Source organism: Primulina huaijiensis, chromosome 12 (genome assembly GCF_012295235.1).
Source record: "Primulina huaijiensis isolate GDHJ02 chromosome 12, ASM1229523v2, whole genome shotgun sequence".
NCBI lineage: Eukaryota > Viridiplantae > Streptophyta > Magnoliopsida > Lamiales > Gesneriaceae > Primulina > Primulina huaijiensis.
The window spans coordinates 10897152-10903765 of NC_133317.1; positions in this window are offsets into that span (position 1 = coordinate 10897152).

The following is a 6614-nucleotide window of genomic DNA, read 5'->3' on the forward strand; positions in this document are numbered from 1 at the left end:
CTTGAGTTTACGGTAAACTTATAATCGAAAACGGATTGAAGAAAGGATGCCGTATGTTATTGTTCTCATTTTCCAGCTTATATGGCATGAGTTGTGCAGAATTTTGAGGTTGTGATATGCATCTGATTGTTGTTATGAATTGGTGATATTGATCTTATGATGTTTGAGTTACCCGTATCGCAAGATTACGTCGTTATGCCGTCGAAATGTACCGAGATTGAATATTGATCCGTATGTGTACTCCTTTGAGTTAGAGGTTGATATGGTACATTGTATATATGTCTTTTCAAATTGGTATTGACAGATTGGATATCGAGATTTCAGGACTTCGATTTGTTCAAACCGAGACTACGACAAGAAAGGTATAAAGCAATGTTGATTCGGGATTGCACAACTCGAATTAGATCGGATTTGAGTTTCCCAAAATCACATACTAGATTGTTTTAATTTGATACGGTTATGCCTTGTCTATTGAATTATAGCAATGTACATGAAATAGGTAAGCCTTGGTAGAATTGCCAAGTAATAGATGTTCGGTGATATCGATGGGCGTAGGAGAAGATCAACTCCTATTGTAGATATTCGATACAGATAGGACCGAAGTCTAGGAATAGGACGTACCGCCACCCCGATTGGGAGAGTAGGTGGGAGATTGTTAAGTCTTATTCACACCGGGATCCCTAGACTTAGATATGAGTCGAGTCAAAGAATAAGAGTCGAAGAGTTTTATTCGTATTCACTAATGTGTCATAAATATTGATTTATGTTTTATTATCTTGTGTTTATTTGCATGACATGCATATATACATGTTTTATACTGGGATTTGTTCTCACCGGAGTTTTCGGCTGTTGTTGTGTCTGTATTTGTGCATGACAACAGGTGGGGCAGGATCAGGGTCACGACGAGGATGACTGAGATTGGATAGCGTGGTGACTTCGGGCGTAGAAGAGGAACTAGTAGTTTTACATTTGATATGTAGTGTGTTATAAACACTAGTTTGTATAAACATGTAATGGAAGAAAACATGTACTTACTATTGTTGAAATAAAATAGAGATATCACTTGTGTATGATTATACAAAAATGTTTGATGTTAAAAGCAAAAATTTTGACCCACATTTTCTAGCAAAGATCCACTTAATCCCAAAAATAATTGAGTTAGAGCCAGGGTCCCCACAGCAAGTGGTATCAGAGCAGTAGGTTCTGTAGACTTAATTAGAAGAGAGTGAGCGGGGTAGATCGAGTCGTCTTCCTTGCTTTTGTGATGTTAGCATGCTATTTCATGTATGTTGATTTACATATGTCCTATATGAAAGCATGTTTCTTGTTGTAATACATGTCTAGCTGTTTATTTGATTTGATTGCGACATGTATTAAGAACGAAATGAATCAGAACCATTTCTGGATCAGAGGTATATGATCAGAAGAGGACTGAGACAGATTGTATAGATTATGTACTAATCTGTTTGATAATCAGATATGCCTCCTCGCAGAGCAGCAGTGCCTGTGCGTCCGGTGCCAGAACAGGGCAGTACTTCGAATGATCCTATGGATGTTACTGCAACATCGATGGAGACACTACTGAAACGGTTTCAATCCTTCAAACCGCCGACACTGAAAGGTACTGAGAGTGCTATTGATAGTGAAAGCTGGTTAGATGACATCGAGATGTTATTTGAGTCCCTTGACTATACCGATGAACGAAGAGATAAATTGATTGGGCATCAACTACAAGAAGTTGCAAAGAATTGGTGGATTACCACCAAGAGAGCGTTGGAACAGAGAGGTACAGAAATTACTTGGAAAGTGTTTAAGACTGAGATTTATCAGTGTTTCTTCCCAGTGTCATACCGGAAGGACAAGGGTGCAGAATTTGCAAACTTGAGACAAGGGCAGCTGAACATTGAAGAGTATGTTGCTAAGTTTTCTACGTTGCTACGTTTTGCTCCACACGTGGCCGAGAATGATGAAGCCGTGGCTGATTAGTTTATCAACGTTTTAAATCCTGACATTTTTACATTGGTGAATACGGGGCGACCAAACAACTTTACTGATGCTTTGAACAGGGCGAAAGGTGCTGAAGCTGGCTTGATTAAGCAGCGAGGAGCATCGTATATTGTTCAGGCCCCGAGATCTCCACAGCCGACCGCACAGTTACCACAACCTCCCCCTATATTCGAGAGTGGCGGTAGCAGCAGTGGTAAGAAAGATTTGTTGAAGGCCAGAGGGAAACAGTTCAAGAGATCTGGCAGCAGTTCATCCAGCTCCAGTGGCTCGAGACAGAGGGGTCCTAGCCAAAGTTACACAGGTGTGTATTGTACTACTTGCGGTGGAAAACATCCCACAGAGCAGTGCTATGGAGTGGCTGGTAGATGAAACATTTGCAGACAGCAGGGACATTTCGCCAAAGTCTGTCCACAGAGAGGTGCACAACGAGCTCAGAGTATGGGATCATCTGGTCCAGTAACGCAGGTGGAGAGACAGGCATCTTCTGTACACTCTTTTCAGCCAGTACCTGCACAGTCCCAGTCGAGGCCAGGAGGAAGTCAGACGGTGAGCCAACCTCCGAGACAGCAGGCCCGAGTTTTTGCATTAACTGAGGAACAGGCCCAGGACGCACCTGATGATGTTATAGCAGGTAACTATTTTCTCTGTGGTTACCCTGCTTATGTATTAATAGATACTGGTGCCTCCCATATATTTATTTCTGAACGATTTGCATTGATACATGCATTTCCTATCGAGTCATTATCTACTGTTGTCTCTGTTTCTTCTCCTTTGGGAAGTGGGTTGATATCAGTGACTTCGGTTAGAAATTGTATGCTACAATTTGAGGGTAATGAAATTGAGTTAGACAGTATTGTACTTGGATTGTCTGACTTTGACTGTATTATCGGTATCGATATGTTGACCAAGTACAGAGCTACCATTGATTGTTTTCACAAGATTGTCAGATTCAGACCTGAGACGGCTGATGAGTGGAAATTCTACGGTAAAGGTTCCATATCTCGGGTTCCTTTAATATCTGTATTATCTATGACTCGATTATTACACAAAAGAGCAGAGGGATTCCTTGCGTATACAGTAGATTTACTGAAATCGAGCCCTACCTTGGCAGAATTGCCAGTGGTCTGTGAATTTGCTGATGTGTTTCCCGATGAGATTCCAGGGTTACCTCCAGCCCGAGAGGTAGATTTCAGTATTGATCTCATACCAGGTACCATTCCTATATCTCGAGCTCCCTATAGATTGGCACCTATTGAATTGAAAGAATTGAAAACTCAGTTAGAAGATCTGTTAGACAAGGGATACATCCGACCAAGTGTTTCTCCTTGGGGTGCTCCAGTACTGTTTGTCCGGAAGAAAGACGGTTCCATGCGACTTTGCATTGATTATCGACAACTGAACAAGGCGAAGGTAAAGAACAAATACCCATCGCCTCGTATCAACGATTTATTTGATCAGTTGCAGGGTTCTTCAGTCTATTCCAAGATCGATCTGAGATCTGGATATAACCAGCTGAGAGTCAGAGATTCTGATATATAGAAGACAGCTTTCAGAACCAGGTATGGACATTATGAGTTTATTGTCATGCCGTTTGGTTTGACGAATGCTCCAGCTGTTTTTATGGGTCTAATGAACCGTGTGTTTCAGAAATATCTCAATGATTTCGTGATTATTTTTATCGATGATATTTTGATTTATTCGAAGAATATGATTTATCATGCTGAGCATCTGAGAACTGTATTGAGGACTTTGAGAACTGAGAAGTTATATGCAAAACTGTCGAAATGTGAATTCTGGTTAAGACAGGTTGTATTTCTGGGTCACATCATATCCGGAGATGGTATATCAGTTGATCCCAGTAAGGTTGAGGCAGTGATCAGTTGGCCGAGACCGACATCAGTGCCAGAAATTCGCAGTTTTATGGGTTTGGCAGGGTATTACCGTCGATTTATTAAAGATTTCTCGAGTATTGCTAAACCTATTACTCAGTTGACTCAGAAGAATGCACCATTTGTATGGTCTGAAGACTGTGAGTCCAGTTTTCTTGAGTTGAAGAAAAGACTGACCAGTGCACCGATCTTGACTATTCCATCAGGTACTGGTGATTTTATTGTGTATTGTGATGTATCTCACAGAGGATTGAGTTGTGTGTTAATGCAGCGTGGGCATGTCATTGCTTATGCCTCGAGACAGTTGAAACCACATGAAACTCGTTACCCAATTCATGATCTTGAATTGGCGGCCATTGTATTTGCACTGAAGATATGTCGACACTATCTCTACGGCGAGAAGTTTGAAATCTACTCTGATCACAAGAGCTTGAAATACCTATTTTCACAGTCAGAATTGAACATGAGACAGCGTAGATGGCTCGATTTATTGAAGGATTTCGATTGTGAAATCAAATACTATCCAGGGAAGTCTAATGCAGCAGCGGATGACTTGAGTCGAAAGGTATGTGCTCTATCCTTATCAACGATAGGTGTTTCGAATTTAATTGAAGATTGTTGTTTGTCTGGAATAGCATTTGACACAGATAGTAGACTATTGCGACTTGGTACGATTCAAATGGAACCAGATTTGATTGTTCGCATTAAAGAAGCACAGAAAAATGATCAGAATGTTCAGAAGTCGATTGAGATGGTCAGATCCGGACATCATTTAGAATATCAGGTACATGATCATGTTTTGTATGTGAATAACTGTGAGGCCCGGGCCGAAGAGGGCGGGGGGTGATCGCCGGTGCCATGAGGTTGCACGGACAATGAGCGGCTCCTGGCAGGCTTCTAGGCGGAGGGAACATGAATGAACCGATATTACACCGGAAGGAGAGGGTTTCCGAGACTGTTCAATGTAATGGACTGTACAGTTGAAGAGTGCTTAAAAGATTTGATATGTACTACTCATACCACGAAGGTGCATCTTCTTTTCGGTAGCTCATCACATAAGACCTCCAAAGTTAAGCGTGCTTGACTTGGGAAAATTCTTGGATGGGTGACCTCTTGGGAAGTTTCCTAGGGTGCGTGTGAGTGAGGACATAATCATGCTGGAAAGACTCGTCTTGGTACAGTGAGGACAGTCGTCGAATCTGGACGTTACAATTTGTATCAGAGCCGACCTCTCCTAGTATGGTGTGGGTTCGGGGACGAACCAAGCGGAAGCTGGTATGCATATGAGGCCCGGGGCCGAAGAGGGCGGGGGGTGATCGCCGGTGCCATGAGGTTGCACGGACAATGAGCGGCTCCTGTCAGGCTTCTAGGCGGAGGGAACATGAATGAACCAATATTACACCGGAAGGAGAGGGATTCCGAGACTGTTCAATGTAATGGACTGTACAGTTGAAGAGTGCTTAAAAGATTTGATATGTACTACTCATACCACGAAGGTGCATCTTCTTTTCGGTAGCTCATCACATAAGAACTCCAAAGTTAAGCGTGCTTGACTTGGGACAATTCTTGGATGGGTGACCTCTTGGGAAGTTTCCTAGGGTGCGTGTGAGTGAGGACATAATCACGCTGGAAAGACTCGTCTTGGTACAGTGAGGACAGTCGTCGAATCTGGACGTTACAATTTGTATCAGAGCCGACCTCTCCTAGTATGGTGTGGGTTCGGGGACGAACCAAGCGGAAGCTGGTATGCATATGAGGCCCGGGGCCGAAGAGGGCGGGGGGTGATCGCCGGTGCCATGAGGTTGCACGGACAATGAGCGGCTCCTGTCAGGCTTCTAGGCGGAGGGAACATGAATGAACCAATATTACACCGGAAGGAGAGGGATTCCGAGACTGTTCAATGTAATGGACTGTACAGTTGAAGAGTGCTTAAAAGATTTGATATGTACTACTCATACCACGAAGGTGCATCTTCTTTTCGGTAGCTCATCACATAAGAACTCCAAAGTTAAGCGTGCTTGACTTGGGACAATTCTTGGATGGGTGACCTCTTGGGAAGTTTCCTAGGGTGCGTGTGAGTGAGGACATAATCACGCTGGAAAGACTCGTCTTGGTACAGTGAGGACAGTCGTCGAATTTGGGACGTTACAATAACCGTCTTGTCGTGCCAGATATTTCAGACTTGAAACACCAGATATTGTCAGAAGCGCACTGTAGTCGGTTCAGTATTCATCCTGGTGGCAGAAAGATGTACAACGATTTAAAGATACAGTTTTGGTGGAAACAGATGAAATCAGATATTGCAGAATTTGTATCTAAGTGTATGAATTGTCAACAGGTGCCGAGAGAAAGAAACCCGGAGGTTCACTTCAGAGTTTATCTATTCCTGAATGGAAATGGGATCACATTTCCATGGATTTTGTTACGAGGTTATCACGATCATCCCGAGGCTGTGATGCGATTTGGGTCGTGGTCGACAGATTGACCAAATCCGCATGTTTTATTCCGTACAGAATGACGTACCGACATGATCAGATGGCAGGGATATATGTCAGAGAGGTGGTTAGATTGCATGGTGTGCCAAAATCTTTCGTATCAGATCATGATCCCCGATTCACTTCGTATTTCTGGCACAGTTTGCATCAGGCTTTAGGTACGACATTGCATCTGAGTACGGCATATCATCCTAAGATAGACGGACATTCAGAGCGGACTATT